Below are 24,876 nucleotides of genomic sequence, written 5' to 3' on the forward strand. Positions count from 1 at the left end.
CCGTTGGGCGCGCGCGCGGCGGGGAACGGTCGGCCGGCTCTTAAGGAGTCGGCGTCTGGAGAGCGCTGGGAGCTGGTGGAGGAGCGCCGTGGACCTCTTAGTGCTTTCCTCGCAAAATGTCCTGAGACTTGCGGACCGAAGTGTGGAGCCTTGGCGCTTTCACAAATGCTTTGGCCACGGAATGAGTTCCTGAGAATTGGGACCTTTGCGGCCAAACGGACCGACAAATCCCACTGTTTTTTCCTCGCACTGTGAGGAGGCCTCTTCAGAGCCCGCCTTCCCTCTGTGGAGATCTCTCCAAGGAACGTTCTCTACCCTTCTTGGGTCAGAATCGTTCCCTGCTCCCGAGGTGGCGCCACAGGACCGAGGAGTTGAGGGAGTTCAGCCGCCCCCAAATACAGGAAGACAGTGACCTGAACCCCTCTTTCCACCAGACTGGCTGCCCCTCAACTCAGAGAAATTATGGACCAGCTCTCCTGGCCCCGGGGTGATTGACCCGGAGACTTGTCAGGTGACGTTCACCACAGAGAACTTGTCAGATTCGCGACTTCACAGCCACACATACTGTCTTCTCTGGGGCTGCTGATGTAGCAACAAATGCCCTGGAATCATTGGTTGTCTTTGGTCCCTTGGCTGCAAAGTCTCTGGTCTTAGGGCGTAACAGGGCACTTTGAGAGTGGAGAGATCATTTTCAGTTAATTACTCCCTCCTGGAGACAGCATCCTGACAGAGGAAGGACCGCCCGTGGAAGCAGGGATTCCTCCTATGTCTCCAAGTCAGATGAGCGAATCCGGAAATATGTAGAGTTGTTACCCAGAGTCAAAATACCAACAGTGTTTTACTTAGATCCCACATCTTTACAAAGGACAGTTCCTTCTTTGAAGGGGTTTATAGTCTGGGTAAATGAGGGTGACACATACAAATCAATAATACCAGACTATGATAAATGACAAGGTAAGAAATAATTTAGCCCCAGAAGAGTAACAATGAGACATTTTAATGTTAATCACTGATTCTATCTTTTGAGTTAATATTTTGCATTTCAGCCTAAACAAAGCTTACCATTCGATGCATTTTCTTTCATATTTTATGAGCCATTCTGGATAGTAGACTCTTAGTTCCTCAGGGGCTCCTAAGTGAAACCATCATGTTATATAACTGAGGAAACAGGACCAGAGGTTTTTGAGACTCCAGGAAGATTTTAATGAAAGTCGATGGCAATGCTGACATGATTCCTAGTCCAGAGCATCGCCCCCTTCCCATCATGGTCTGCTGTAAGAACCTTGGAATTACAAGGAAATCAAATTATTCTTAGTGTGTTTTTTTTTAGACTACTGTGATGACCCTGATCTAGTATCCACTATGAGGACTGTGCCCTTTAAAAAAATCAGTTCCAGGGAAGTTGGTACTTAGAAATGGGAAACAGGAGGAAGGGAGCGGTTGGACACTACTATGGATGATTTTATTTGCATTATTGATTCATTTGGAATTGATTTTATCAAGAGCGCGCCCCTCCTGTCTCATTGTGCTTTCTTCTTCATGTCTGGCTGTAGGGTCTCTTTTTTGGTAGGTTCCAGTCTTCTTTATCAATGGCTGTTTAGCAATTAGTTGTAATTTTGATGAGCTCTTTAGAGGCAGTGAACTCAAGGTCCTACTACTCTGCCATCTTGTCCCATCCTCCTCAGTTGGAATTGGAATAGGACTAGATTGGAGTTTTGGTGGAGCTTCAAGTCATCAAACAATGAGTATTCACCAAGTGCCAAGTATTGTCAGGCATTTTGTGCAGTGTACAGAAGAGTTGGATGAAGTTCCACTGTCCTCAAGGAACTTAAGAGACTAGGGTGAAACCAGTTCACAGATGTCTTAAGTAGAAGGAAATGCATAGTACCTGGAACCTGGAAGTGCCTAGTTAATGTCTGTTGAATGAAACGATGAATAAAGGAAACAGTCTTGAGATTTCAATTGGTCACTCCCGATTGTGAATGGAAGAGGGGGTTTGTACAGATAGGAATATCAAGAATATAACCAATCATATGTTGGAAAGATTATGTGTTTGCAAAGATCTAAGAATTTCCTTTTGTTCAGGAAGCCTTTGATACAGTATCTGGAATGTGGATTTGGAGAGTAAGAAGATTGGTTCTTGCTTGTGCCACCAGCTGAATGACAGTGAGCACTTACTGCCAATCTGCCTCCACTTCTGTCTCTTGCATGGGTTAATGCTAGCCGCCTATTCCCCACAAGACTCTTGAAAATATTATTGAATCAATGCCTATGAAAGTTAGAAGTTAACAAGGACTTCTCTGGTGGCCCAGTGGTTAAGACTCCGTGATTCCACTGCAGGAGGCTTGCATTTGATCCCTGGTCCCGAAACTAAGATCCCACATGCCATGTGATGTGGCCAAAAAGTTAAAATTAAAAAAAAAAGTTAACAAAAGGACAAAACCATGAATGAATACTCTGTGTGAATAATCCTTATGATTTAGATATTGCCCCAAGTGCTGGGTGTGGTCCTAAGGAGAGAAAATTTCCTGTAGAAAAGGTCTTATACAATTCAGTGCAGAGAGATTGAAAAATGTGTGCAGATTTTTCCGCTCTAGGCTGATCATCCAGTCCATTTCTATAACGAAGGGGTGGGGCCAGTTTATGGGGTGTCTAGGGAGGTAAGATAGTCTCAGATGGCTTCCTCAGTGGCTCAAACTGTAGAATCTGCCTACAATGTAGGAGACCCAGATTCAGTCCCTGGGTCGGGAAGATCCCCTGGAGGAGAGCATGGCCACCCACTCCAGAATTCTTGCCTGGAGAATCCCATGGACAGAGAAGCCAGCTACAGTCCATGGTGTCACAGAGAGTCGGTCGGACACAACCGAGCAACTAACGCATAGCTGATTTACAATGTTGTGTTAGTTTCAGGTGTTCAGCAAAGTGGCTCAAATACTGATCATCCAGTTCATTTCCGTAGCACAGGGATGGGACCAGTTTATGGGGTGTCTCGGGATGTAAGCAACTTCACTTTCACGTTTCACTTTTATGCATTAGAGAAGGAAATGGCAACCCACTCCAGTGTTCTTGCCTGGAGAATCCCAGGGATGGGGTCGCACAGAGTCGGTCACAACTGAAGTGACTTAGCAGTAGCAGTAGCAGGGATGTAAGAGAGTCTCAGATGTATGTAACTAGCATGCTATCACAAATACCATACTTAACAAGAGCAAGCATATAAGCATACTTATGAATTCAAAGTATCATTTTCCTCATTTGAAAAGTGAAATCTGTGGTCACCAGCCTATAAATCTCCTGAAGGGCCACTTCTTACACATTTTGTTTCTAACACATTTTTAAAATGTTTTTTATGCAATCTATTATTTTTTTAAAAAGATAGTATGATAGCTTAAAAGAATTCATTAACTTTGGAGATAAATAGAACTGGGTTCAAACTCTGACTCTGCAGTTTACCAGCTACAGTACGTATGTAACTTTGGGCAAGTCAGTCAACTTCTCTAAGTTTCCTTCAAATAAGGATAATAGTTTTCAGGTCTTCTCTTGGATTCATTTTTTAAAAAAATTTTGGCACCCCATGTGGCATGGGGGGATCTTAGTTTCCTCTGCCAGTGAAAGTGCAGAGTTTTAACCACTGTACCATCAAGGAGGTCCCAGTAACCATTAAAAAAAATTACCTGATTTGTCATATTTATTTTGCTGAATTCTATTGCATTAATGATATGTCTTTTACACATTTACATTGTTTATTTGCTTTATGGTCCCTGTCTATTAAAGATAGTATTTAATTCTCATCAAATATAGTGCATGTCATGTACTGCTCAACAAATGTAATCACCATGGAGGTCGTTAAGCATTAAAAATGACATAATTAGTGTTTAAAATGTTTATATTATGTGGAAATGTTTGAAGAATTGTTTTATAGGTGTGTAGAAGGTTTTTAGTGATATCCTTTTTTAAAGTTGTATTTATTTTGTTTTTGGCTGTGCTGAATCATTGCTGCGCGGGCTTTTTCTCCAGTTGTGGTGAGCAGAGACTGCTCTCTCGTTGCGGTGCATGGGCTCATTGCAGTGGGTTCTCTCATTGCAGAGTATGGGCTCATTGCAGTGGCTTCTCTCGTTGCAGAGTATGGGCTCTCGGCATGAGGGCTTCGGCAGTTGTGGCTCCCAGGCTGGAGAGCACAGGCTCAAGTTGTGGCACATGGGCTTAGTTGCTGTGGCACATTTGGGATACCAAATACCAGGGAAGCTCCTGAAAGTTGGTTTTTAAAAAATGTCTGTAGAAAAAACGTATTATGGGATCACTGCTCCAAAACCTCAGGATACATTTTTCATTAACCTAAGCCAAATTTCAGGGTTCGGAGGAGAGAACAATCCCTTATAATAGCCAGCAAGTTCCCTTCCGGTCTTGTGGATTTACCATACCTCAAGGTCGGCCTTTTCACAACATATCTCCAGCCTCAGTACCTGGTAGCGTGTGGGTGGAAGGGCAGCCGTCTTTGTGATTTCTGGAAACACCCAAAGTTGTGCTCTCCCTGGGCGTTGACCCAGAACCTGCTGGGTTCCCTTCAAGGACCCAGGATTGGTTCACATGTGAAAGGAGGAAGAGGAAGCTAACTGGTGTATGTACCTTCAAATGTCCCTGGGATTTGCTTTAGTCAGGTATGGGAAGATACACAGATGTGGAAATGATTGCCACGAAGGAGGAAGTTTATTCACTCAGAGACCTGTCCCTGGAAGCAGGAGGTACGGCCTGACATGCCACACAGGGCCTTGTGGGGAAGCCCCCGGGCTGGTCAGGAGCCAGAGGCGCAAGGGGAAAGCAGGCCACGAGCTTTCATTATGGCTCCCACAGGAAGGAAAGGGGGCGGCTGGGTGAGCAGGGTTAGGATTGGCTGGTGGATAATTTCAGTGGGCTCTGGCAGTCCCTCGTTGTCTGGTCCTGGTCCTGGGATGATTATGGAGGGAAGTATTGCCTCCCAAGGTACAAGAACAGGGTAGAGGAGGTGGTTCCGAGTGTGGGCACTGGGTTGGTGAGCCTGTGTATGAGAGCCATTTGCTTTTCCTCAGAATCGGCACCCTGGGAGAGGCAGCGTCTCCTCAGCCAGGGGCCCCCAGCTGCCAGAGCTTCAAGAGTATAGAAGATAACACATATATATTTAATATAGCCAGTGATAAAAAAGTTAGCAGTCTTGAAAATGATCCCAAAACATCTAGCAAAACCATCTGAATAAATCTTTGCTCCACTTACTCTACAGAACATGGTGCCAATGCCCTGATTTCAGTCATCATAGATACCAATTAATACTATTTTGCAAGACTGCATAGATTATACCCTCTTAGATCTTTAAGTCATTCTGAAATTACATGTCCTTAGGCAAAAACAGTGGGCTTCCCTGGTGGCTCAGCTGGTAAAGAATCTGCCTGCAGTGCAGGAGACCCCGGTTTGATCCCTGGGTTGGGAAGATCCCCTGGAGGAGGGCATGGAAACCCACTCCAGTATTCTTGCCTGGAGAATCCCCATGGACAGAGGGGCCTGGTGGCCTACAGTCCATGGGGTCCCAAGGAGTTGGACATGACTGAGCGACTAACACTTTCAGGCAAAAACAGCATATGTGGCTAACTGATGTCCTGTTTTTTGTTTTTTTTTAAATAAATACTGGGTCAGAACCTTCACCTCATCTCCCACCACAGAGAATTATTTCTATCTCTGCTTTAACTGAATGGTCTTGGGCAAGTCACTGAGCCTGTCTCTGTCTGGGCCCCCACTCTCCCCAGCAGAGTGAGGAGCTGCTGTGGAATTTTCCACATGTGGGCTGTCCTCCAGGTCTAAAACTTCATGGATGCCTCTTGCATCTCTCCAGCAAGAGGCTTGCTGCCATCAGCTACCAGACTAACAGCCTGGGAGAGCCTCCCTGGGAAGGTCAAGTGCGGAAGTCATATGGAATGCTAGAAGGAAGTTGGCAAATGCCTCAGTGTTAGCATAATGGGCGCTCTGCCAAGTTATCTTGTTTAAACTTCACATTCCTGTGAGGCAGATGCTGTTATTATTCCTCATTTAATAGTCAAGAAAGCAGGAGGTAAGATAGGTTAAGTTGCCCAAGGTCATACTAGTGGGAAAGTGGAAACCATATCCGTCTGACTTCAAAGCATAAGAATTAGGCTTATTTTGTGTAATTACAGAGGTGAAGACTAGATCGAAATACGGTCAAAATAGGGGAGACATACTATGATTCAGGACTGAGTGGGACTTTTGAACCATGATTGTCAGCCAAAACGGCAATGGGCTGCCTTTTTCCACTGGAAGAGTTCAAGTTGGATTACCATTTACTTTTCAAGGATGCTTTGGAAGGGAATCCCAAATTGGCCAAAAGCTGGACTCAACACCCTCTAAATGTCCCTTCCAGTTCTAAAATCCCTCCTCCCCCAATATTTCTCTATTTCCTTATTTGGCTGCGCTGGGTCTTAGTTGCAGCACCAGCACGCAGGAGCTTCAGTTGCGGCATGAGGATTTTTAGTTGTGTCCTGTGGAAGCTTAGTTGCGGCATGTGAGCTCTAGTTCCCTGACCAGGGATCAAACCCGGACCCCCTGCACTGGGAGCATGGAGTCTGAGCCACTGGACCACCAAGGAAGTTCCTAAAATCCTAACATATAGGTTACTGCAGCCATGAAATTAAAACACATTGACTCCTTAGAAGAAAAGCAATTACAAACCTACACAGCGTATTAAAAGGCAGAGACATTACTTTGCTGACAAAACTCCATCTAGTCAGTTATGGTTTTTTCCAGTAGTCATGTACAATTGTGAGAGTTGGGCCATACATGTTTACTCTGTTTCTATAGTCCTTGAATTTATAAATTCATTTGTTACATAATGTATAAATAAATGATAAGGATGAATAAATGAGCAAGAAAAAAAAAAAAAATTCTAACATATAATAATTCTTACATTGTGTGATTTGGTGTCTCCCCAGTTAGTCATGCACAGCATTTGGAGACCCCACCACCAGAGGGCAGTGTTTTCACATTGGTGTATTTGCACCCATGGACCCAAACTGGGTTCCCTCCAGAGCTGTCTAGAGTGCCAAGTTCAGAAACATCACAAGCATGATGTGGGCACCACCAACAGAATATTAGTATCCCTTCCTCTACCAGCCTGAACAATGACTTCTGTCTGCCAATGCATTGGAGAGAGGTCAGGTGGTGAGATTCAAACGGAAGCCCCCATCTCCAGAGGGCTGGGGTGGGGGTCTTTCTGAGGGCTCTGCCCCTGCACCCCAAAAACTACGACAGTAAGGAGAGGAATGGGGTTGAGAAGTGCCCGAAGATGACAAAAGAAATCTGGTCACACTTGGGGAGACTGAAGGACCCAGGAACAGAAGAGTGACTTGAAGAGACCCTGAGACCTCTCTTCCATTCAGGTGGTTCTGCAGGGTCCTGGGTTATCAACACCAGGGTTGGCAAGTGGATTCCACCAGTGGGCAGGGATCTGATTTTATTTTTTGAAAGATGTTCATTTATTTATTTATTTGGCTGCCTCAGATCATCCCACAGGCTCAGTCGTTGCAGCACAGCGGGATCTTAGTTCCCCGTCCAGGAACTGAACCCACATCCCCTGCAATGCAAGGCAGATTCTTAACCCCTGGACCATCAGGGAAGTCCCTAGCCTGATTTTAGGAAGTGCTCTGTGCAATGTCAGAAAGCGCTGCATTTCTTTGGGCGGCATTCACTCCACTCTGTTGTCCCTTCAGGTCTGGCACTCTCTCATTGCTGATTAACAGCAGTGAAATACAATACACAAAACCATCTGCCCTCACAGAGCTCACCTGCCTGTGTCTGAGCATCAGGGGAGACGCTGAGGCAGGGTGTATATGTGGGGGGGCCTTTGGGTCGTTAGCCTGGACGGATCTTACCATCCCTTCAGGGCATCCTGTAACTATCAGCTCTCTTTGTCCTCATATCTCTGATACACAGGCCTGTGAATGAGGACACGGGGACACCACCGGACCCTGGTAGACTGTAAAAACTGCCTTTGGATTTCGAAGTCTCAGGAAAAAATTCTTCACGTAAAAACAATCTCCAGTCAGCCTATTTTTCATGTTTCTTGTATTTAAGATTCATGGGGACAAGGTATTAAAATTGTCCACATGAGAAATTACTTCTAGAGAACAGCCAGGTCCCAGAGACATTACACATTCCATCCTTGACATGAACATGTAGGATCTCAGCTAAATCAGACCCACAGTTACTGTTATCCAAGTGCTTGTACTTGATGCGTCTCTCAGAGAAGCCATGCTAATTTTATTGCCTCTAATGGCCAGGAATTTACATCCCCAAGCCTCTCGCCCCCACAGCTATCTTTCTTCTTCGGCACCTCTTTCTGGCTTGCACTTTCCTTTGCATAGTATTCTCAGAATAGACCCAGTTTTCCATTTTTCATATATTTTTTCCTCTCAATGATCTGCTGTTGAGATATGTATCACCCTGGAAGGAAAAAGAGAGAGAGGGTGAGAAGATCCTTGTGGGCCAGAGCTGGGAGCTCTAACATCTTTGTCCCCTTCTTGCTAGAAAGACAGTGCCCCCAGGTGCATAGGCTGCTTTTTCTTCCATGTAATGGGCATCACCGGGTCATGCCTGGTTCATCCTCTTCTAGGTTGTAAGGCTTTAGGGACCCCTTCTTTGGGCCTGGCATGCCTGGATAGGCCTGGGATATGGGATTAGAGACTGAGATTTGACCCTGACACAGAGAGCAGACCCCAGGGGCTCCACCTCATCCCCTCAGGGTGCTCTTGGCAGGACTGTGCCATGGTGACACAGGACGGTGACATGAAGACAGGGCAGCTGGACCAGGGCCAGCAGCGCCCAGGCATAGCCAGTCAGTCGCCAAGCCAGTGCGGGGGGTCTGCTTCACATGGTGCCTGATCCTGGAAGCTAAGACGTAGGTAGAAGGGGCTGCAGCGCCTCCCGAGTCTGGGTGGTGCAGGGAGCCTCAGCAGTAACCCCCGCCAAGAGGGGGAGCTCAACAGAAGGGACCCCGTTGAGGTTTTTGCCCTGAAAGGAGGTTACACGTTAATTGTAGGACTCATCCAGAGGCAAGCCACTGGTTTCCTTAACTTCCTCAGAGAGCCATTCTTTAAGAGAGAATTAAGAAAAAGATCCTGCGTCCTATTTTTTTATTCCCTCCCTAAGCAAACAGTAAGAAAAGACTTATCCTGAATCCAAGAGAAGTCGGAAAGAGCAAAGTAGAGCAGGTGAACTTGGAGCGTGGAGTCCACACCTAGCAGCCGTGTGCTGGGGCCGTGGCCCCTCACTCCTCAGACGGCGTCTTGGAGGAGCCCGTCTCGGGCACCTGGGTGATCCCCACGGAGGTGATGCCCTTGTCAGCTGTGTGGTGTCTGGAGCGCAGCTTGCTGAGGGCAGCCTCCGCCGTGCCCGCCCGCTCCTCGGCATCACCCAGCTCGTGCACCGTCTTCTGTAGCGGGCCAGCGTCTGGTTGGCCTGCTCCTCCTTTGACCGAGGCACTGTGGAATGTGGGGCATCAATCTGGCTCGTTCTGGTTAAATGTGCATTGTTTTTGCTTGTACCCAGACATCCTAAGAGTCCGGTCATTCTGTAAGGCTCGTTAGGAGACACAGCAGTCCTGGGTCAGGGGCACGCTCCAGGTCACCACGGACACCCACCTTCAGCGCTTTGAAGGTTTTGGGCTTTGACGTCCATGTTTCTAAATGAAATGTGCTCTGTGTGGTTTTAGGCATTAGCTCTTGGTGCCCTGCTGTGGAAGCTGTGACCTTGGCACTTTCTCTGGGCCCTGTCCCTCATTTCCCATCCCCTCATCTTCCCAGTGGAGCCACAGCGTCCTTTTAGTTAGAACCGTTATTTCCTGTCAGCCTGACCTTTAGCGAGGCTTTTGGGAAGGCTGGCGGGTGCCCGGGTGCTGACGGAGTCAGCGTGGTGGGCCCAGAACCGGCAGTGAATGGCGGCAGAGCCAAACCTCTAGGTCCTGAGGGGCCGGGGACTTGCCGCCCTGCTGCTCCTCCAGCTGCTCCTTCAGCAGGTCCGGGGCACGCTTGGTGTTGGCGAGACTCACCACGGCTGCGCTGCGGGCCTGTGGGGGCCACCGGCCTGTCAGAGCCCCCCTGGTCTCTGTGGCACCTGGGGCCAGGACTTAAAGACATGTGATGTTGATCAACAGTACCGCAAGAGGCGAAGACATAGGAGTCTATAACCCAAACAACCGAGGTTTAATTTTCCTTGATTTCTCCCCATTGCCGTCCACAAGGATACATAATTTCTTTCATTTAATTAGCCTCGTGCACCTGCACGTATGCTCTAGCTTTGTAGTTAACTTTTTTACTCGCTGTGGAATCAGATAATTTTCACGTTCCTTCTGCATCTTCATAACACACGACTTTCTTCAAGGAGGCGGCACTGTCACCCCCAACCTCACCGCTAAGCCAACCCCGGACTCTTCATCCAGCTACCACTTGTAATCGTCCACTTGCGACTTCAGGGATGTCTTTATCTGCAGGATCTGGTTGAGCCGGCTCTGGGATTCTTCATATTCCCAGGTCAGCTCACCGTTTTCAGTGGGCGAGAAGGGAGCAGAAATGTGGAGCCAGATCCTAAGCCTGGCTCTCAAAGAACCCATCAATACGGCAGCTTGGCCAGCAGAGCTGGGATGGGGCGCACGGTGACCCCCACCTCAGCCGCCCAAATTAAGTGGGCCCAGGAGGGGCACAAGTGCCCAAGGCTCCCCACCGTCCAGGTGATGTGCGTGGGATAAGTGGCTTCAGATAATGAGGCTCCCAGGCCCTGGCAGGGGATACACAAAGAAGTTTGGAGACAACAGTGAGGTCAAGAATGTTTACGTTGAAAAATCCATTCGTCTCAGCCCCTGAACCCACACTCCTGTCATCTGAGGACTGATTTCCGAGCCAGAGGCCAGGAGGAGGTGCCTGCGCCTGAGGACCAGCGAGGGTTTCCAGCTCTGCCCTATTTGTCTTCAGTTTTGTGACCAAGTCACCCCAACCTCACTGTCCCACTCTTCTTATCCATCCAGTGGGGAAATTGATTTTTAAAAGTATTGAGGATGCGGGCAGTAAGGCCAAATGATGCCTCAGGTTCTCTGGTGTCTGTGCTCCAGAGCCATGCTTCACTGGCACGCCTAAGGAGTGTGAACCTCTCCAGGGAACTACACTTTCGCTTGACCCAACTGTTGACCCCTGTCTAGGGCCCAGACTCTGCGAAGTTATACGTTAACTTGCATATGGATGAGTCGCAAATCGTTTTTGACTTAGAGATGTAAAGAATTTCTTCGGGTAGAAAAAAACCCAAATCAAACCCAGAGGTTGCAGTATTATTGCCCTGTTGGACAGGAACAAGTTTTGTACCTAACTTGCCGGAGTTACTGAAGCGTTCCTTTCCTGACTGGCTGTGTAAACCTTGGCCTCTCGGATGCTTTTCAAAGGTAGCTCTAACATCTTTCTGGTTCCCTCATTAGTGGCCCATGTTTGCTTTATGTTTGTAGGCAGATCATGTTTTAAAAGGCTTGAAAATTGTGTTATGTAAGTAGTACTGCTCCTCCCGCTGATCTCACAGAGAGATGGAGAGAACCAACAAGAAAATGTTTTGGGTAGTGTTCCCTGTTTTACGCTGTAAAGATGTTACTTTGATTAATCACTCAGCGGGTAGAAGAAAATCTCCTTGTCTTATCACAGGGGATGTGGGTTTTCCAAGGTCAGGGAGGCTCCGGGAGGGGACCCAAGTCCTCTTTCAGGTTCCTTGAGGATCCCCATTCCGTCCTCAGGAAGCTGTGGGGAGGGGCGAGTGCACCCTGGAGGCGGCTCCTGATGGCGTTGATTTCCACCTGGTTCCGCTCCAGCTCGGCCACCTTCGCGTCAGCCTCTGCCAGGTTGTCCTCCAGCTTTCAGATGTGGGCCTCAGCATCCATCTGCTCAGCAAGAACGGACCCAGTAGGGGAGTGAGCAGGCCCAGGCCAGGCCCACCCTGCTTCCCAGCCAGGCTGCCCTCTTGCAGCCTCCCAGGCCACCTGCCTCATCCTTTTTAGAACACCCTCATCTCAGCAGCTCACCATTTTCTATCAACATAAACCCAGAACCTTTGGGTTGGCACACAGCCTCTCACTTGTGGGCCCTGGCTGACCTAACCCAGTAAGAAAATGCCGCATTAGAGCAGGAGTCTCAGATAAGACAGGCGCTGCGGTGGTGCCTCGGGAGTGTCTGCAGTTTGGAGAAACCTGTTGGCTGGGACCTGGGCCCCCGCAGCCTCTTCCCTGCTCACCTCTGGAGCCCCCCACTTCCCTGGAGTCCCTCACTTCCCTTACGTCACACGAAGACGCTTCCTGTGGCAGGCACTGGATAAATGCATGTTGAGTGACTGACTTCATTTTCTTTCCTGCCATGGATTGCTTTTTCAGCGTGGCTGTGACTGCACTTGTCTCTCCTATATCTCCAGCTCCTCGAGGATACAGTCCTAATGTCATGGTGATCCTAGTAGCTCACGTTTGCGGAGCTTTTCCTTATGTGCCAGGGACTGTTGTAGCCCTAACGAGCATTGTGAGATGGGGATTATCTTTATCCCCATTTTATGGATGGGGAAGCCGAGGCACGGTTGGGTGTTGGCCAAGGTTATATCCCCAGCGTGTGGGGTCTGTGATGGGTCTGTCTCGATTCCCTTCGCAGCATCTAGATTGTGCCTCAGACCTGTCAGGGGGCTCGGGGGATATTATTTGAGAAGGCTCTGCGGGGATCCCCCTCACCTTGGACTTCTGCGTGGTCTCCACACTGGCGTTGATCTCGGCCTTCATGCCCTGCTTCTCCTTCTCCAGCTTGGACATCACCCTCTGCAGGTTCTCCACGTGCTCGATTAGCTCGGCCACGGAGTCCGTGTGCTTCCTGTGCATTCTGGAGGCTGCCGCGGCACTCTGCAGGACCGCCGCCTCCGGCTCCCACCACAGCTGCAGCAGCTCGGCCTCCCGCTTGCAGTTCTGCTCAGTCCGGGGCGGAGCAGAGGCAGGGCTCGTGGGCGGGCCGGCACCGGCCCCCCTGAGGCGTTCAGTCTCAGCTCTGCTTGTACCCACTGAACTGGGCAGCCCAGAGCAAAGTGGATGGAACCGGCCCCCTCTTGCCTGTTCTCTATCAATTGGTTTCTCCTCTAGGTAGCCCCGGGAATTCAGCAAGAACTAACCAGTCTTTCTCCCCTTGCTCATCGTCCAGTGGGCAGGCGGGAACGGGGGTCCTGGGGCCCCCGAGGATGGTACCTGAGCAGAGGTGGCTCCCCCAGCCTCTTCCAGCCTGTCACTTAAGCCTTCCAGGTCTCGGGACAGGTTGCTGTGTTGTTTCTCCACCTGGGGGAGATGAACGACGCTGACCCTGACTGTCCAAGAGCCCCTGTTTCCTCTAGTAAAGACTGGGATGACCCAGTGGCATCTGTGAGGCCAGGGGCCTGCACTTGCAGGGGGTCTGTCCTCTGCCCTCTGCCCCCACCCTCAGCAAAAGGAGCTGTCTGGGGGCCTTAGTGCCCATCCTGCCCCCCAGTCCCACCGGGCTGAAGCTGGAGTGTGTGTGTTTGGGTTCATCTCCCTGCAGGATCCCTGCCCACAAGCCTCCCTGCACTCCTGGCTCTCCCCTCCACACCTCTACCTGCACACGCAGGTGTTATCTGATCCCCTTTGCCTGGAACCTCCTCCCCACCTCGGCCGGTTGAATTCGGTCTTCAGGCTGCCACCTCCGCTTGGACCGCAGCACAGAGCATCTGTGGGTCTTTTGTCTTCGTCAGTGTGCACGTGTAGCACGTGCCGGGCGCACAGGAGGCGCTCAAGAAACTAACAAGGCCCTTCCAGCTGGAACCCTGTCCTCCTCTCTGTTGGCTTCTCAAGGAGTTTCTGCACCTGGTTGGACTGTGGCTTCCCTGGGTCTTTTGACTCCAGGAAGGGTGGGCGTGTTTCACTCACCTTGGCTCATCGCCCCCTCAACCTCCAGCTCTTGCTCCAGCTCCTCGATTCACACCTAGCGGGCAAATAAGCAGACAGAGCAATTTCTCTCTCCGGTGTGAGGTTAGAAATCTACCCATCGGCCTTGTAGGATGGAAATGAGAGACGGCAGCTTAAGCCCATGCGGGACGCTGTCAAAAGCAGAAGGAAGCAGGGCGCAGACAGTGTGCGATGACCCTGAGGCAGGAGGGAGGCTGGGGTGTGCGCAACCGCGCCAGGGGCCCAGCCTGGCTGGCCTGGACAGAGTGGTGGGGGACGGTGGGGGACGAGCTAGGGAGGGAGCAGCGCTAGATGGTGGAGCGCCCTGCGGCCACCGTGAGGACTTGGAACAGAAGCCAGCGTGAGGCGGCCGTGAGTCCGTCTCTGAAGACTCTGTGGCAGCAGCTGGTCAGCAGCCAGGGGCCGAGGCCCAGGCCAGTGCATTTCAGGAGAGGAGCCGGGTCTCCTCCACCCCGGACAGACCTGGCGTTCCTTTAGTTTCCGCTGCGATGTGGAATTCAGAGAGTGCTTGTCCTCATGCTTAGAGTTGACAGAATTGATTTCCATTTCCCTCCTGCGGGAGGAGGTTTGCCCTCCTGAGGAAAAGCTCTGGGGCTGGGCTAGTGAGCTGGCGCGGGAGTGGAGCTGGGGGAGACCTTGACCCTGCTGAGACCCCCTCACCCTATAGATGAGTCACCCCACCGAGCCCTAGACTCTGTCCCACTGGCTTCTCATGCACCCACCCATTCATTCACTCACTCGTGCATTTATTATTTTGCCTCTTACTTATTGAGTCCCTCCTGGTGCCAGACATCGCCTGGGATTCCAGGGACTCTTCAGTGAACAAAACGGACAGAAGTCACTGCTCTGGTGCTGCTTACAGTCTGCAGACCCCAGAATTGCACAAAACACCTGTCCTTTTTAGGGAAAACGTTCCTCCAAAACCTTGCCACCAAAGGCTGTCTGCTCCTGATGCATGAGTCCCACGTGTCAGGAGCCACGTGTGAGAACTAAGAGGCCAGAGACCAAGCAGATGGATGGGGAAGATGGGCCAGGGTCCCACCTGCATCTTCTGGGTGTGCCTCCCAGGGAGGCTGAGAGGATTTGGCTGCACACGTCTGAGCAGCCAGTGGTGCTTTAGACCTGCCTTGGGCAGAATGTGCTTCAAGGACACAGAATGCAGCTTCTGCCCCACAACGGCCCTCCTTACCTGCCTCCTTCTCTCCCTTCTCCCTGGCCTCTGACTCGGTTCTGGTTTATGCTTGGACTGTTGCAGGAGCCTCCCAGTTGTCTTCCTGCTGCCAGCTTTTCTCACCCCACCTGTCCTCGGCGTTATCCCCAGGATGACACTGATAACATAGCCCCTCCTCTCCTCGTGATCTTGGACAGCTCGGTTTGGAGGCTTCTGTGCAGACTCCCTCCCTCGGGGTGGCCGCTTTGCTTACTGTCAGCTTCTTGTCCAGCGTCCATGGCGCTGTGCGAGGCTGGGAGCTCCCTGAGCACAGGGAGCAGCTACTCCTGCCTCCCTGATCCTCTGTGCCGGGCACAGTGCCTGGCACAGAGTGGGTGCTGGGAAGTGCGTTTAGTACACAAGGCCCTGAGCACAGCGCTGTCCAGGAAGTGCTCCCAGTTGCTAACACTGCTGCAGGCCAAAGGAAAGACTGCGTACTTTCCCACCACCTCCTGGAGGTGGATAGCTCCATCTCATGGAGGTGGTCGGTGGTAATCTTCAGGTCACTCTCAGCTTTCCAGCGAGCCTTTTCCTCTTCTGCCCAAATTTTCTTTTCCTGTTTCCAGTTATCCTCCAGCTGCGGAGACAAAAAATACAAGAGAAAGTAGAGCTGTGTGTGTGGTGGGGGAGGGGGATGTCTGAGGCCAGAATGCAATAAGGAACCAGACTGGGCCAGCTTCCTTAGCTGTGGCATCAGAAAGACCCTTACTTCCTGGTTCCCTGGCCATCAAGGTGTAGAATCAGGCCCAGGGACGGTACCTTGTGGATCTGGGGGCTGAGCTTGCTGTTGGTCTTGGTCAGGGGGTTCACCTTGTCCTCCTCAGCTTGCAGGTCACCAAGGATTTTCTGGAAAGATACACACATGTGTCCCATGAGGCAAGTGGGAGCAACTGAACAGAGCTGGTTCTCTGCCATCACTTCCGGGCCGAGTTGATGATGTCAGTGACCAGTTACAGAGCACATGCTTCTGAGTGATGCGTGAGGCCAGGGCAGACTGATCTCCCATCAGCCGCACGTGGACCCCAGGGGCAGCTGGGAGCTCTGGTTCTCCAAGGGGCATATAGGAAATCTGCAGGGGTGTGGCTTCTGGTTGTCATAATGTTTGGGGTCCTCACTATGTGGGTGAGGTTTTGCTGGATGTCTGGTTTTGCTCTGGACAATGGATCATGAAGAATAATTCTGCAGTCCAGCCAGGCATTCATGTAAGTAAACAACTATTTATGCCCTTCTGAACCTAGAACTCAGCACCTCTTCACGTTTAACTCAAATGTTTTTTTCATTTAGTATACACTACATTTTAAAAGAGTGATCTACCATGAAAACTGAGAGAGGATTTTACTTGTTATTGAAACTTCCCTGAGAATTATTCTCTGTTTCATAAAATCTCATCACTGGCAGCACCCACCCTTGGCTACCTGAGTCACCAACACCCCCTCCAGTGCCCATCTGCAGCCGTCAGAGACGGGCTCGGACAGGCCGCACTCTCAGATCCTCCTGAGCTTTTGCACTTTGACAGACTCATTATTTATTATGAATTAATGTCACTCATTTCTCCATTTATATGGAAGGGCACCCAATTGATTTTCCTGAAGATATGTATTAGTCACATCATCGTTGTCTTCAATTCAGGATAGTAAGAGGGCCTTCCAAAATACAGTTGATCCTCGTTGTCTATGAGTTATCTATTTGCCAATTGACCTACTCGCTAAAGTTTATTTGTAATCCCCAGATCAATACTCATGGTGCTTTTGTGGGTCATTCACAGACACGCAGAGCAGCGAAAATGTCAAGTCGCCTGAGGAGCACATTCCCAGCTGAGGTTGGATAAATGATGCTCTATCATCTCGGTTCAGCTCCTACTGCAAACAAGTGTCCTTTTCCTGCTCTGTTTAGTGCCTGTGTTTTTACATCGGTGCTTCTATTTTGGTGATTTCACTGCTTACGATGCCACCAAGCTGCCTGGTGTTCCTGACACAAGAAGGCTCTGCAGGGCTTTGCAGAGAAAATCTGTGTGTCTGATGAGCTTTGCTCAGGCCTGAGATATGGTGACAGTTGCCTGTGAGTTCAATGTCAAGGAATCAACAATACGTACTAAACACTGTGTGTTTTTCAACAGAAACACACATAAAACAGGATAATGTATTCATCAAAATCCTATGTATGATGTATTGATGGGCTGAGAAAAAACACTGACCAAAGGTTTGCAGGAAACTAACCCTGTATTTCCCTGAGTGCAGAGGTTCAGGCTTTGCTCATTCAGTGACTTCACCACCTTGAATAATGAGAACTGAGTGTGTTTGTTATAAAAGGGGGCCCTGGGTTTGATATGATGGAGAGGCAGAGTCTAAGTTAAGGGGAGGTGTTGCCAGAGGCAGCAGAGAGCGGCGCTCTGGGGACACAGGTAGATCCATGATGTCAGCAAACACAGGGACGCGGGTCCACTGAGTCTGGTTCGGGGCTTCAACTTGCTCTTGGAGCCTTTGTCTGGGCTAGGAGGTGTTCCGTGCCACCGTTGGCACTGATGGGTGGTCAGAGCTGGCTCTGCACTCAGAGCCCTGTGATCTCAAGAGCTCACATCTGTTGCTGCTGCGATGAATTGAGGTTTGCTGGTGCTTTAGAGCTCCAGGGCACTTCCATGGGCCCACTTTGTCCTTACAATGCTAGGAGCATCCCTCCCTGGTGCCTGGACCATTCTGACCCACACCTGCTGCCCCCTTTCACTCTGAACCTGTTTTAGTTTGGGTGATAAATGCCATGATCACCCCACCACAGCAAACCTGGAAGGGAGGCCGCCAGTGCCCGTGCCTGCTTGATGGACGAAGGCACTGTGATTCAGGGAGACTCAGTGATTTCCCAGGGCCCCCAGCTGAGGGGGGCAACGCTGGGATTTGAACAGGGGTCTCCTGTCTCTAAGCTCCACCTTCTCCTTCAAGGGGAAAGGCAGGTGGTAGCCACCTGCAGCTCCTGCAGCGCCCTCTTCTCCTTCTGGAGCTTGGCGATGGAGTCTTCTCGAAGAGAGAGGTCTCCCAATAAGCAAACGGACTTTGTGATCCAGGGCCTGGAGGTGGGGTGGGGGACTTTAAGGCTGGGAATATCCTTGGGGGCAGAGGGGAGCGGGCAGATGCTCCAAGAGGAGGTCCTCAGCATGGCTGCACCCCAGGGTCACCTAGGGGCCCGGGAGATGCCAATGCCCAGCCAAGTCAGGATCTCGGGGTGAGGGGGCAGCGAGGACACCATCAGGCCTTGGCTCCTCAACAACTGGTGCTCAGACAGCAGCCACGGCATCGCCGGGACTGTCGGGAACACAGCCCCTCGGCCGCACCAGACCTGGCGGCCCAGAGTCTGCATCTGATCGAGGTCCTGGTGGTTTGTGTGCACCTCAGCACTGGAGATACCCCGGTCCACCTTCCCTTGCTGGGGGGTCCCATCCATATGACATTGGAAGGGGGCCTGGGGCTGGGGGCCTGGGGCTCAGGGCCAGCCAGGCAGTACCAGGAGCCGGGGAGCTGCTTGCAGGGGAAGCAACTGCTTGTTTGGGCAGAAACTGAGCAACTGAAGGTGACTCCGCCTTACAACAGGGTTGCTTCTTCTGGGAAGGGGGGTTGCAGATATGGTTGGTGGTACAGAGGGATGTTCTGTGAGGGGCTCCAGGGATGCTGAGGCTGAGTGGGCAGTAGGCCAGGCAGACACCTGGGAACCCAGGCCCAAGGAGACCCAGCCAGGCCCAGGTGTCCCCATGAGGGGAGCAGCCCTCAGCCCCGAGTCAGCTGCTCTGTCTGACATTGTAGCATGGGCTGTGCGTGGCTACTGAGCCCTAGAAACGCAGCCAGGTTGACCGAGGAGCCGCCTTTGAAATTGTGCTGAATTAAGTTAAAATAGCTGCATCTGGCTGGCAGCTTGGGTCCCAGGCTGCACTGCTGGGGGGCTCTGAGTGTGGCTCCTGCAGGGTGAGTGGACTAGGAGTTCCCTGGCCCTGGGAGGACTAGAATCAGGCCTGGGGCCTCCCCGCCTGCTTCTCCTTCTCCGTCTTGGCCAGCATGGTCTCCCCAGCCCTCCAGGTCCCGCCTGAGGTCGCTCAGCTCCCCCTCCAGCTTGCGCTTGTCGGAGCTCAACGGGGCTGACAGGCCTTCCTGCTCCTCCAGCCGCTCTCACATGTTGGAGATCGGGCTCTCCAGCCCTATCTTGGCCTTCATCATCGGGGTCAGGCGCTCCTCCACATCCAGCAGGTTCTCTTGCTCCTGGTGGGGGAAAGAGCGTTGGTTAAAGGCAGGGTCCCAGCACCTGCAGGGGACAATGACTGCAAACTGGCCTGGGGCTGGTGGGCCCCAAGCAAACGTGTCCTGGGGGTTGGACGGGGAGCCGGGCTCTGCAAGCGCCTTGCCAATGTGCGGGACCAAGGGTCATCCAGGAGCGCAGTCCCCAGACCAGCAGCAGCAGCAGCACCAGCAAGCCGGTTAGGATGCAACATCCGAGGCCGCACCTGCGATCTGTTCACCTGAATCTGCATTTTAACGAGATTCCAGGTAATCAGATGCACCTCGAGGTGTTAGGAGAGTGGTCTAGGAGAAGTCCAGGCTCTGCCATCTGGTCCGCTGACTCCGGGTGTGATTGTGCTTCCATCCACCCAGATAACTCCCAGCATTGGTTTAGCACTTTTGTGTTAACAATCCGGTTCCGTTGTCCGCAGTTCATCCTTAGAACAATGCTGAGAAGCAAGCCAGGCAGGTGTTGTGAGAACCGACATGCAGAGGGGGGTGGAGTTGTCAGAAGGCACACAGGCAGTAAGTGGGGGTGTCCCCTGGGGTCTCCCTGAGATGAGGTCAGTAGCCATGTAGATAGAAGACCAGACCAGCTAGATGACTTTCAGTTTGTGGCATAAATTTACGGAAATTCAGTTCTTTGCAAAATAAGGGAAAGGGTCATCATGAAGGTGCTTCTATAAGTGGGAGATCCTATTATCCCTGTGGTCTCACTTGGTATCAGCCTCCCAAACACCAAATGAGGGTCCCAGCCGGAGCAACTTCTCCGGACTGTGGAGAGGCTATGGAAGAACCATGTTAGACAGCTTAGGGAAGGTGGGTGGATGATGCAAGTGCTGACACCATGATGGCCAAGGAGACACGGCCGTGACAGCAGGGAGGGTCGAGATGGCACTGGGCCCCTCCCGGTCACGGGTCAAGGGTCTTCTTCTGATAGCCTTGGGACCGTGATCTAGTCTCCAAAGTTCAGTCAAGTGGACTTCTCTACCCTGAAGATACACGTGAGAACTGGGTGTCTTAAGAGGTGGTTGTGACAGTCAAATCAGAGAAGGACCTCGGTAAACCAGCAGGGTCATGGCAGGGAAGCCACTCATCGTGTTGGGAGTCCGGCTTCCCACGGAAACTAGGTCATTTGTTCTCCCTATTGTGTTTGTACTTGATGGGTGAGGAAAAGGAGTCAGAGAAAAGAAGGCAAGGTCCCAAGGTCCTCAGGGGAGCTAGGGGTGCTCCTCCCACCATCCTGTGACCGCCCCCTCCCCCCAGTGTCTGGATAATCCCCCAGACGCCGCATGTGCTGTATGTGTGTGTGCCCAGCCTGCTGCTGTGCGCAAACAGGAATGTGATGGAGATTTTTGGTAGTTGGGTCAGGGTGACGTGGCAATGAAGGAAAGGTAAGACTGGGAATTCCCCATGGCCTGGATGGACAAGGCTTCTTGGAAGGTGACCCTCCTTTTCCTTTCTGGGTCTGACTCGTGCCAAGGCCCCCAGCTTGTGCCACTTTGCCCAAGGCCCCACGTGCTGCCTGCAGCTGGTCGGTGAGGTCGTTCTCCCGGCTGAGCGTGGCCGTCTTCTCCTCCAGCTCCGCGACCTTGCCTAGCAGCTCCGGCGCCTTGGCCATGGCACTCCTCAGCTCCTCCTCCTTGACCTTCATCTCCTCCTCTTGCCGGGCCATGTTCAGCTGTGGCTTGATCTGGGTGGTGAGCAGCACCACAGAGGATTAGGGGGGTGGGCTTTGCCAGGTGGCTGTGGGGGCTCTGCCTCCGATGGGCCCTCATACCCCCTCTGGCATGGGAAGAATCTCTCGCTGCAACTGTGCATCCCTGAGCACCCACCGCAGGTCCATCCTTGCTCAGGACCAGCCCTCAGGTCGCTCTGGGAGAAGAGACACACATTTAGACGCAGTCTTGCTGTGCCCTGTGGTTATGTCTGATCTGTACGTTCTGCGTGCTCAGGAGCGCTGGCTGAATTCACAGCTCCGGTTTCCCTTGTCTTTCTGCCTGCTGAGTCCTCTGTCGCTCTCTTGCACTCTGTCTTTCTGTCTCTCTCACTCTCTCTCTCTTTTGCATCTTTCATCTTCTCCCCAGCATGAAGGTCCAGTTCCCCAAGTGCCCTTCCAGGTCTCCCACGATGTAGCTGGCTCACTCCTGCTCCCACTCAGCTGGCATGTTCTGCCTCTGGCCTCCACCCCCCTCCCTCCCATCGCCATGTGGCTGGGCCTGCTCAGGCTTCGTCGGGTAGCAGCGGCTCCTCTTCGGTCTGGACCCCTCGTGGTTTGGACACATTCCTCAAGAGGGCCTGGGCCCATCTGCTCCTCTGCCAGGCTAGACCAGGATCCCCACCAGACCAGGAGCCCCGCCCCACCCCTTCCCACTCCATCCTGCCCTCAGAGCACCAAGCAGGGTAGGCCAGACAAGGCCCTCAGGAGAGTTCCTGATCATTGGACACAGTTTTCTGGAGGGCAAACACCACCTATTGATTAGGAAATGGAAATGGATTAGGGCGGAGGCATTGCCTCACTTGGAGGATTTCAGATAAACTTGTCCTCACCAGCCTGGTCTGTGATCAGGGAATCTGGGATCCTGCTGTGCAAAGTTTGCATAACAAGGTGATGGTAAGCATCACTTGCAACTAAGTAACACTTTTTATCCCAGCAAAACCTCTCCCAGAGTGTTGCTTTGTCCACTGAATCATCCTATCCGGCTTAGTTAAATCAGGTTAGATTTTAGTTAAACTAAAAATAAAGGATTTTGAGTTAATTTTACATTTTTACTCCTTGGAACAGGAACTTGCTCTGCTATGTTTAATTAGCGAATTTCCCTTCCTAGTAAAGAGGCAGAAAAGTTTTCAGGCTCTGTCCCCTTGTCATCTGTGGTCACTTATGTCCAGCTTGGAAGGAATCTTAAAGGTTGTTGGTCTGGGGCTTCCCGAAGGGTAATTCATAAATTGAGCGGGGCGGGCGAGATGGATTCCACCATCGCATGGTAACCTTTGGATTTTCATTGGGGGAGACCGGGGTAGGGAAGAGGGGTGGGAGGTGGGGGAAAAAGGAATGAATTGGGAGATGGGAATTGACATATATAAACCATTGATACTATGTATAAAGTAGCTAATTAATGAGGACCTACTGTACAGCACAGGGAACTCTATTCAGTGCTCTGTGCTGACCTGAATAGGAAGGAAATCCAAAAAAGAGTGGATACATGTATACATGTAGCTGATTCACTTTGCTGTGTAGCAGAAACGAACACAACATGATAAAGGAGCTGCAATAAAATTTTTTTAAGCTTTGAAAAGTAATGGTTTAATAAATGATTTTGAAAAGAAAATTTTTTTTTTGAACATGGAAAAGAACTTGTTAAATCTACAGGGTTTTGTTTTGGTTTGTTTTGTTTTGCTGTTTTAGGCCATGCATGAGAGGCATGCGATGATCTTAGCTCCTTGACCAGAGATTGAACCCATTCCCCCTGCATTGGGAGCATGGAGCTTTTAACCACTGGACCACCAGGGAAGTCCTAAATCTTCAGTTTTTATGGATAACTTGCTTGGGATGAGACAGGTAAGGATGCGAAGTTTCCTTTTAAAATAAAAATTTCAAAGTAAAACAGGGAGTTGATTTAAGGAAAGAGGGCCAGACATAGAACAGGCGGGGAGAGTACCGTGATGTCCAAATTTGAGAAATTCTTACTTAGCTCCCTTTGCAATCTCAAGCCCTCCAGCAGGCTGGCCTGTGCATGGCTTCCTCTGGCCATGCAGAATTTACTATCCGCGCCCCTCCCCACCACCCCACCTTTCTACTTGTGGTCAGCACCGATTGTTAGAAAGTCCTTTCCTACGGGGAGGGGAAAGAAGCTTCTGCGTGAGCTGTGGGGGGCTCCGGGCCCCCAGAGATGACCTGTGGCCTGTCCAGCCCTCCTCATAGCTTTTCTGACCACCTTGCCCCTCAAGACAACCCCGTCTTCCGGCATCCTGAATACAGCAGCCCTGCCCCTGGGGTCCAGTGGCGTGCTTCCTCATAACGGGGGCCCCAGGCGGGATGCCAGGCTCCAAGATGACCCGGCCCATATGTAGTAGGAGGCTCGTGGACTCCTGCATTGGTTAAGAGTGGCCTGGTTGCTTGGGCACCTGCAGCCCCACCACCCAGCTGACTCACTCACCCTCACTGCCTCAGAACAGCCTGGGAAAGGAGAGACGGGATCCCATGGTTTCCTAAAGCTGAGAACTTCACTGAAGGAGTTGAAGGGGCTTCAGCATGCCCAGGGGTGAGGCACTGAGCTCCAGACCCACGTTTCAGCAGGGGGCGGGGGGCGCGCTCTGCACCCTCAGAGGGCTTTATTTTGAGGGATAAGTTGAAAGTTGGGAGGACACACCATCATTTTTCTCAGGGGGAGTCAACCCCTGCCTGAAAGGAGGCTGCACTCTTTCTCCAAGGCACCCTCATTCAGGCAGTCCCTGCAGCCTCCCTAGTCCCTAAGAGGCCTGCCACCCCCTAGGCCCCTGTGCCCGGAACGACCGAGGCCCCGAGGCCCGCACATTGTTGTGGAGCTTCCACCAGCCCCAGAAACACAGCTGCGGGAACTTTCATGTGTTCCTCTGGATGACCTTCAGGCCCATTCTGCAAAAAAGAATCCGGGGTTGCAGGGGTTAAAACGCAGGTATGGGGGGAGGGTGATAGAGGACCGGGCTCCCCAGTGGAACCTGCTCCTCTCAGACATTTCCTCCTGCATTGCCCCTCCTTCCACTCCCTCACTGGAATCGTCCATTTAGCCTTCAGATCCCATCGTCTGCAGCCTCTGGAATCAGCCCTCCTGGCCCTAACAGCTTCTTTCAGCTGGCATCCAGTGGGGGGGCTTCTGGACACTGACCACTTAGCCCCTGACTTATATCCCTGCCTTTGCCCGGATCACAGGGGGCCTGCTGGTGGCTTTCCGGACTTCACTACTGTTATTACTTCTTCACTACTGTTTTAATTACTTATACTGTGACCACAGAGGGCCAGAGTCCACCACAGGGCCTCCAGAGCTTTTTTTCCGATTCCCATTTTAGGGAGATGGCTGAAAAACATGATTCTGAGGGCAGGGATTTGGAATGAAGACTTCTGGGTTCTGATCGTGACTCTCTCTGGCCCAGTACCTTAATCACCCTCTGATTTCAGTTTCCACATCTGTAAAATGGGGTTGCTGGCCCCACCACACCCCTCTCTCAGTGTCGTCATCTGGATCAAGTACGAAGGCTGTGAGTGACTTGTCGATTGTAAAGAGAAAGGTTTGTGTTAGGTGGTCCCTGTCAGGAGTTGAGCTGTGTCCCCTCCTAAAAGATACCCTGGAGTCCTACCTCCCAGAACCTGTGACTGTGACCGTATTCAGAAATAGAGTCTTTGTGGATGGAATTACTGAGGTTAAGAT

The 24,876-nt window shown here is 51.3% G+C and overlaps 1 pseudogene; it reads right to left on the bottom strand.

The window, feature by feature from the left end:
* Positions 1-9,301: 9,301 nt before the first annotated feature.
* Positions 9,302-24,876, bottom strand: part of LOC110141615 (myosin-16-like) — a 41,304-nt pseudogene continuing 25,729 nt past the window's right edge.

The sequence above is a fragment of the Odocoileus virginianus genome, chromosome 33, assembly GCF_023699985.2.
Source record: "Odocoileus virginianus isolate 20LAN1187 ecotype Illinois chromosome 33, Ovbor_1.2, whole genome shotgun sequence".
In the NCBI taxonomy this organism is placed as follows: Eukaryota; Metazoa; Chordata; class Mammalia; order Artiodactyla; family Cervidae; genus Odocoileus; species Odocoileus virginianus.